The sequence below is a fragment of the Mus pahari genome, chromosome 17 (genome assembly GCF_900095145.1).
Source record: "Mus pahari chromosome 17, PAHARI_EIJ_v1.1, whole genome shotgun sequence".
In the NCBI taxonomy this organism is placed as follows: Eukaryota; Metazoa; Chordata; class Mammalia; order Rodentia; family Muridae; genus Mus; species Mus pahari.
The window spans coordinates 4,167,132-4,176,006 of NC_034606.1; the positions used below are offsets into that span (position 1 = coordinate 4,167,132).

General features: G+C 50.3%; 1 pseudogene; it reads right to left on the reverse strand.

Moving 5' to 3' along the window:
* Positions 1 to 7,359: 7,359 nt before the first annotated feature.
* On the reverse strand, positions 7,360 to 8,773 carry LOC110335169 (annotated as a pseudogene).
* Between the last annotated feature and the right edge of the window lie 102 nt (positions 8,774 to 8,875).

Sequence of the window (8,875 nt, forward strand, 5' to 3'; positions counted from 1 at the left end):
TCACAAAACTAGACAGGGCACTTAGGAGGCAGAGGCAGGCAGATATCTGAGTTCAAGACTATCCTTGAGTTCCAGGACAGTCAAGGCTACAGAGAAAATCCTTGTCTGTGAAAAAGCAAGCAAGCAAACAAACAAAAAATCCAACGAACTAGAATGGGGACCGTGAGGGGGAAAAATAGAATAAAGCGAGAGATTTAGTACAAGGAGCTCATTACATCTGTTTGTGAGTGTGTTTTCACACACGAAAGGTTAACATTGGTTATCTTCCTCAATTTTTCTCCACTTTATTTAGTTTAATTTTCTTTAACTCAATTGTGCATGTCATAGCATGCATGGAAGTCAGAGAAAACGTTCAGTGGCTGGTCTCTCCTTCCACCACGCAGGTCCCAGGGAGCCAGCTCAGGTTGCCAGGCCAGACAGCACTAATCATTGAACAACGCCACAGCTCCCTTCCACCTCAGCTTTTGAGACCGGGTCTACCTGCTGCTCTGATTGGCTGGCTGGCTAGAGAGTCCCAGGGATCCTGCTGTCCCTGCCTCCAGCCTGCACCTCGGCTCCATGCCTAGCTGTTTACAGGGAACTGGGGAATCAAACCTGAGTCCTTGTGCCTGCCCAGTGCGAAACCTTCTTCCCAGCCTTCAAGGTTTGATAATTAACTTTGTTCCTCTGTGGGTGGGGAATCCCTCCCGTTCCCCCCACCCCCGGATTCCTAAAGGGGCTACTTACTGCTATCAAGCTAATTACCCACCAACAAAAGGCCAAGGTTTAACTTAGCTAGAATGCAGCCTTCACAGCATAAGTCCTTCCTTGGTCTCTCTAGCCAGACTGAAGACTGACCTGGAGGAATGTTTATAATAGAACACGCAGGCAGCCAGCGGGTGCAGAGGAGTGTGACTGCTCGCCCTTGGGGGGAGGGGTGTCACACCTACAGGTGTGGGGGGGAACACTTGTGCCTGGGGTGGGGTGGGTGGGGCTGAAGCAGGGGCAGCACGACCTGGTGACAAATCCTCCACCTCTGTCACCATGTATCCTTTCCAACCCTCCACTCGCCAGACAGGTCAGCACCATAAGAACGCAAAGTTCTTGTTGACGTCCTCCCAGGAGGTCTCTGAGCAAAGCCACTTCCCTGCTGGGCCTCTGGAGGGGGTTGGGGGAGGAAGAGCCACAAGACGGGCTCCGCTGCCTGCCGAACTCCCTGGCACCCGGAAGGGAATCCTCATTAAGATAATTTTGGGAACGTTTACAAAGATGAAGTTCAGGGTCAGTGCTCCCTGTGGTTTCTAGTAAAACCTGTGCTACTTTCAGGAGGGAAGCCAGGGACCCAGAGAGCATCCACAGGAGAGGCCAGGAACAGCAGGCCTGGGCCAAGGGCTAGTCCCACCGGCTCCTTGGAGAACCCCCCAGCAGCTGTGTTACACTTGACTACGGTTCCTGGCCAGTACACCTCCAGTGGGGACAGACTGCCAACCTGGCTGTGCCCAAGCATGAAGCAGTTCTTGACTTGGGCTTTATGGGAAGCCTAATTCATTTTCCCAGCTAGATGATCGCTGTCTGTCTGTGTCTGTCTGTCCCACTCTCTCTGACAGGTCTCACTCCATAGTATAGGCTGCATGGTGATTAAAGAAGTCATTTGTGGTCAAAGAAGGAAGTATTGGATCTCCTGAAACAAAGATGTGAGATGTCACAGGAATCTAGACAAAAAGAGGGCACAGTAGTGGAGTGCCCTTGAAGCACGGGTCCTGGGCTTGGTCTTCCCTGCAGGCGCCTTCTCCCGCCTTCTCCCTCTGCTCAGACTTCCTGCTCCCCTGAGCTCAGCTCCTCCCCTACACGTCAGCTGCCAGAGTCTCCCTTCTTTCCTCCTTCTCTTCTTCCTCCTCTCCCTCTTCTCTCTTCCTCCTCCTTCTCTTCCTGTTTGTTTTCAAAACAGGGTTTCTCTGTGTAGCATTGCCTGGAATTCACTATGTACTCAGACTGGCCTCAAATTTAGTAATCCACCTGCCTCTGCCTCCCAAGTACTGGGATTAAAGACCACTCAGCTTCAGCCCCCCCCCCTTTTTTTTTTTTTGGTTTTTCAAGACAGGGTTTCTCTGTGTAGCCCTGGCTGTCCTGGAACTCACTCTGTAGACCAGGCTGGCCTAGAACTCAGAAATCCGCCTGTCTCTGCCTCCCAAGTGCTGGGATTAAAGGCGCGCGCCACAACCTCCCGGCTTCAGGCCCCCTTTTAAAATCATACAGCTACTACATCTTTTCAAGTCTAAAATATATGGTTATACTAGGCATGGTGGCAGATGCTTTTAATCTCCTGTTTTAGGAAGAGGGACAGATTCCCTATTCTTTTTAGCCTATCCCCGCCCACATTAGACCCACACCTCGGGGCAGGCAGTGGTTTCTTCAGTCCTATGAGCCCCTTTCCCTTTCCCATCAGGCTAACCCTTTAGGATGCGACCCTCCATCTCCCTCCAAGGAGAGTTGCTGAGTCATTTGGTTTCCCCCAAGCATCCTCTGGCAGCACCCACCCTCCCGTAATCGGAGGGAGGCGTAGTATCCAGTCTGGAGGGAGAAAGTGAACGCTTCATAAAGCCGTCTGTTTTCTAGGAAGCTGAAGAATGTTGCCGGGGGATGAGACTCACACTTCATCTACAGGATTGTCAGCGCCTACAGTGAAAACAAACAGGAAGAGGAGGAGAAAAGGGGAACCTGGCGGCTGACGCGTAGGGGAGGAGCTGAGCTCAGTTCTGAGTGGCAGATAGAGGTGGGAAGGCGGGAGCTGGGGAGCAGGAGGTCTGAACAGAGGGAGAAGGAGCCAAGCCCAGGAAAAGACTGGGTGGGCCCTGGGAAGGCTGTTAAGCCTCACGCTCTGGGAGTGGGAATGAAGCTGCAGGGGCAACTGTGAGCTCAGATGTTATCCAAAGAGGGCAAGGAGATGGCTCTTGTCTTCACGCTCCTCCTTCCCCTCATCCCTGTGGCAAGTCTGGAGCTCTCCCTTGGCTCCATGCTGCCTGTCTGCAAGCTAGCCCAGCAAGATCATTCTCATTATGGGGACAGGGAACCCTTAACACTTGGAAGTGCTTGAGATGGAGAGATAAATGACTGGGGACTGGAGAGGACCCGCGTGTTTATTGTTCTTGAATTAAAGATGGAGCAGGGAGCTGGCGCCCAGGCTGCCCCCAGACTTGGCTGCAGATACCGCTGTCTTCTATGTGTCAAGCTGACCCAGTGGGAGGGTACTAATTGAGCTCCCAGGTTTCTCAAGCTCACCTATGTTCTGCTTCGTTTCCCAATCATTGGCTCCTTGGATGTTTGGAGAAAGGCAAGGTTCCCTATGCTGGAGATAAAATCCCAGCCAAGATTTCCCTTTGCCCTTGCGGAGCTAGGAGCTAGGAGGTTGCAGACACAGCAGCATTCCATATGTAGCAAGAAGGGCTGGCTCAATACAAAACAACTGTAGCCTCAGGGAGAATGACAGCCCATTCAAGCCCGTTCTCCAAGCCATCCTGAGCCTCCTGCACCCTTTATCACCCCAGGGTTCAGAACAGTCACCTTTCATTCCCACAAGCCACTCCCATTTTCCTAAATGACTCTTGAGGTCTCCCGGACCCTAAGACTTAGCTGAGACTCTGCTAAAGGCTAACTGACTTTCTCCTGGAAGGAGGTTGCAGCGCCCCCCACCCCAAGAATGTTGGATACAAAGTTTCCCTTGCACTGTAGCCTTCTCACACAGTCAGGCTGTCAGTGCTAAGCAACCGCTTGAAGCTGGGTGACCCTATTGTGCCCTGCTTCTTCTCAACCTCACTCTTTGCTCAGAAAGCAGGATGCGGTAGCCCCAGAAGACGCTCCCTGCCTTCTTCCTGGTTCTGCCTGGCTCTTCCATCTTTCTCTTAAGTTTCCTGTGCTCTCAATGTTCTCATGAGCACAACACAAAGTCCCTCACATTCTCACTTTGTGGGAAACTTCTCTCTATAAAACCTGGCTGTCCCCACAGACCAACTTGTGTGAAGTCCTATTAAGGGGGAAAAATATTAAACCGGGTCTGTAGAGATGGTTCAGCGGTTGAGAGCAGTTTGCTTTCTCAGCTGCTCAGGGTTCAATTCCCAGCAGTCACATGGCGCTTATGACTGACTGTAACTCCACTTCCATGGCATCCAACACCCTCACATGGACATACAAGCAAGCAAAACACCAGTGCACATAAAATAAAAATAAATAAATAAATAAATAAATAAATAATCGTAGCTTCTGGCTTCCCTCAGCTCTTGCTCATCACATGGCGCGCCCGCCTGTGAGGCTGATGGCCAGCTCCTCCTGCTCATTGCTTGGTGGTGTGCCGGGCCTGCCCTCCTGTGAGGCTCATAGATTCAGACTCTCTGGTGAGAATGCTCCTCCCTAGGACTCACCACTGTTCACTCCCATCAGCCGCTGAAGCACTCACTGCCTTCTAGCTCATATTTCTTTCCCTCAATCTTGCAGGCATCATGGAGACCACACAGTCTCCTGCATGGCTGCTTCCAGCCTCAGGGTTTTGGATACCCATGCCTTCTACATAGCCTACATTCAGGGACTCCTCTCCCTCCTCCTCCAGCTTTTCTTATCCGTAGCTGGGGCTGGACCGTCTCCTCTCAGCACCTGCACTCCGGCTGATGTCCCTGGTCGGTGGCAGTGGTCCTCTCCTTGGTCCCTCCTCTTCTGTGCAGGACACAGATGCTCTAGTGCTTCTGGCTCTCAGAACTTTATTCAGCTCCAGGTCATCTCAACTGACATGAGAGCTCAAAAACTCACCTTTGTACTGATGCCTCTCAAATCTGCCTCCGCAAGCTCCAGGCTCTCGTGGCTGTGCCGGCCTGCCTGACACACCACTTAACTCCCTCCGAAGGAGCTCCTCGATCCTGATCTTCCTTCCCTCACAATGCCTTGCCTGCAGCCTGTCCCCTCTTCAGGCAATCTTCCTCCTTATTCAGGAGGAAACCCTGGGGCCTGCGGTGACTCCGTTCTTCTCTCACTGTGTTCTGTGTTTGGCAAATCATGGATCTGACCACTTCTCACATGCTTATCCTCAGCCTCCACCTCTTCAAGCCAGGGTCATTCCCATGACCAATCTGGCTCGGAGCTGGCTCTTCAACAGTCTTCTTGTCGCAGGCTTCAACCTGAGTCAGACCCTGTCACTTCCTTCCTACATATGCCCTGATGCCCTCAGAGTAAGAGGCCAAATGCCACGGTGACCTTGGGGTCAGACCTGGCCAAACCCTGCCTTCCTGACTTATTTCCTAATACTCCCTGTAGCCTCCCTACCTTCCGGCTGTTTCTTAGACACCAAACAGTCCCATCTCCCTCTCCCCAGAGGCAGCGCAGCTTCCCTCACTTCCTGCACAGCTCTATCCAGGCTCACCTCCGCAGAGAGGCCTCCTCTGTTCACCCAGGAAGAGTAGATAGCAGTCTGGTATTGTCTGTTACCCTACTCTTTTCTTGTCTGTGTCGTCTTTCCATGAACAGACGTTTATTGCTTAGGCCCTGATGGTCATGCCAGTCAAATGCTGGTGTGTCTGTTTGACTGGCTGCTCCTACAGGGTCATCACCTCAATGGTGATGGTGTGTGGATGTGTGTGCATGTGCACGCGCAGCTTTTCCTATGGATGGGATTCTTTTTTTTTTTTTTTTTTTTGGTTTTTCGAGACAGGGTCTCTCTGTATAGCCCTGGCTGTCCTGGAACTCTGTAGACCAGGCTGGCCTCGAACTCAGAAATCCGCCTGCCTCTGCCTCCTGATTGCTGGAATTAAAGGCATGCGCCACCATGCCCGGCTTATGAATGGGATTCTTTCTTGCTCAAGGCAACAGTTGAGAGTTCAGGGGGAGTTATGGCTGCCTGGAGACCCGTTCTTTCTTAAGAACACCCCCAGCACACCCTGTCTGAATCTGTGGGAGCACAAGTCTGAGGCCAGCGATCCAGGGGATAATGTCAGCCTTGTGACTGCAGTGGGTTGGAGGTTGCTCTGTCCTGTGGCAACGGCTTAGGACACATAGACCAGTTATAGTGAGATGTTCTCTGTCTTAAAATAGGCTCATGTGGGAGATGCAGGCGACTCTGGTCCTGCAGGGCCCTGCTCATTGCCCAGAGAATAAATCAAGCTAAAACTGCCCTATCTCACACTGAGTAAGCTCTGTAACCTATCATTCAGAGGGATTGGCCAGAGGAGCTGAAGGGTTTGTTTGTTTTGTTTTGTTTTCTGAGACAGGGTTTCTCCATGTAGCCCTGGCTGTCCTAGAACTCACTTCATAGACCAGGCTGGCCTCAAACTCAGTAATCCACTTGCCTCTGTTCCCCAGTGCTGGGATGAAAGGGGTGCACCACTGCCTGGTGGGGTAGAAGCTCTTAAGCATGTCCTTACCCCCACTTTAAGAAGAATCAAAGGCAGGAAGGAAAAGGGGACAAAGGAAGGGGATAAATGTGTCCTAGAAACACCTCTTGAGGAGTATTCAAAATCTAGTTAATGAAAACATACTACTCTCCCAAACGCCCAGCAACCAAACACCCACGGCGCCAACGAAGCTGAATTACTGCTTTGATTTTTTTATGTGAAAAGAAAATCTAGGAAATGGTGCTAATATTGTATTTTTTTCTTTTCTTTTCTTTTTTATTTTGAATTTGAAAACAAATGTAGAATCGTTATTACTTTTCTTTAAACAATTGCCAAGACCGACCAGAATCAAAGATAAATAGAAGGTACAGTTTTGCTTGGTTTCGTTATCAGATTTGGGAGTTTGTTTTCTTGTGGGAAATTTTTGTCCTTTTTTTTTTTTTTTTTTTTTTAAAAAAAAACAAATACAAATAAAACATGAAAAACTCTACCTCAAAAAAAAAAAATTCTAACAGGTTAACAAAAGTGCTTAACTGTGTTCTAGACACTGACAGGCTACATAACAATTTAAAAATCCCATGGTAAAAATGGAGGTTTAGAATTGTTTGGTAATCACATGTCAAAAGAACAAAGGTCTGCAACCACCTTTTATTCAGTTAGCCACACCAGTAGGGACCCAGCACACGTTGCCAAAAGGCAACTTTTCCACAGAAGAAAGGAGTCGTGACTTGATTTTTTCCTGCTTCCAAAATGTTTGTCAAATCCTGTGTCTCCCAGCAAATGAAAAGGAGACACGCTCCTCCGGGGAATGGCCGTCAAAGTCCAGCCTGTAGACTCAGCGTGAGCAGGAAGGTCAGTCTTTCCTCTTCTTCACAATCTATTCCTTCTAAAGTATCATTCCGGAAAACTGGGAATGAAGGACTAAGGGGTCAAGGGAGGAGAGGGGTTTGGGGACACAAGCGAAATGAAAATTGTACAAACTCAGTTTATAATACCAAATGATGGTTGAAGGAATTCACCATTCTGCAGGAGCCGGGGCTGTGTGCTGTGTGGAGATCTGAGCCAAGCAATTCACTGCCTTGGAGTTGTAAACTCCCCGCCCACGCCAAAACCTGGTTTCTGTACCATGCCTCCATCGGGAGGGCCTCTCAACCCACCACTCGGCCCACCACCAGGGCCTCCAGGTTCCCGAAGGCGGTTACCCCTGTGGTAACCTTCTCTGGCAGCTCAAGTCTTCTTCTCTTCCACATTCAGGCGGTCTGCACCTTGGAACACGATGGACCTGTTATTAAGGACCTTCTGAACAGGTTCAGAATCATCAAACATAACAAAACCGAAATTGGGTCACTTTCCACCATATTGCCAAAAATTTGGAAAAAAAATCCTTCAGTTCCGACTTGTCAACCTCATGTGACAGGTTCCCAATGAAGAGCTGGTGGCTATCAGGGTGCCTCACCATCCTTCGAGGTTCCACATCTCCTGGTTCACCAGCCTCACGGATTGGTCGGGGTCCTCTCTGAGGAGGGATATTGATTCGCTGCTCTCGAACTCTCTGCTCTCTCTGAGGCCTTTGCGGTGGAATCTAAGAGTCAGGTTTAGATTCTGGATAGGGCTGTGACGCTGGCACTTTGACCACATGAGGTGGTGTCCCCGTCACTGGAACAGCCCCACTGGGAGGAAGGTTCTTACTAATCACAGATGCCCAAGAAAATATCCTCAAGTCCTCCTGTGCCGGGGCCACATCTGCCGGGGCCGGGGATGTACACTTCTGCACATCCTCGGGAGCAGTTTCTTCCAATGCAGGCTCAGGTTTGTTCTCTTGAATGTGGACACAGATTCCAGCTCCGGCTCCGGCTCCACAACAGCCTCCTCTAAATGCTCCAAGTCATTGCTGACAGTCTGATGATAGAAAGTTCCAGAATCATGGTGTCTGTTGTCTTTCTTCAGGTTCTTCTACTTCGGATTCCTCTTGAGGCTCTGTGACAAAGCCACCGGGAGACCTCATTTTGGTATCTGAAGATGTCGTTGTGAACATAGAATTTGTTGGCAACAGAGCCATCAGGAGCAAGGACAAAGGTCTGCATGAACCTCCGCAGAGCCTGGTTGTTGTTGGACAGTAGCGCCATCCCTTGGACCACCACCCCCGCCATTCAGGGTTGCGTGAGCATCCACGTGGCAGATCTTGGAGTGGCAGTTGGAGAAGTTTTGTGACATCACTTTCCTGTGGATTTCCTTTTGCCCGTAGACTGCATCTGCTGGCTTCCCGTTGGAATCCAAGTCCCCGTGGGCATAGGTAGAGTTCTTTCCATAAAGTCTGTGCAGCATGTCTGGGGCCTGGTTCAGCAGGGTGTAGTATTGTCGCACAAACTCCCGCCGATCAGCAGGGGACTAGACTTCTTCATAGCCATCGCTTTGGGGGATTCAACCTGCTTGACTGAGCGGGAGGACAGGGCTGTTGCATGCGAGGAGGCAGCCACGTCCCTCGCGATCCTTTTTTCTTATTTAAAAAAAAAAAAAAAAAAAAA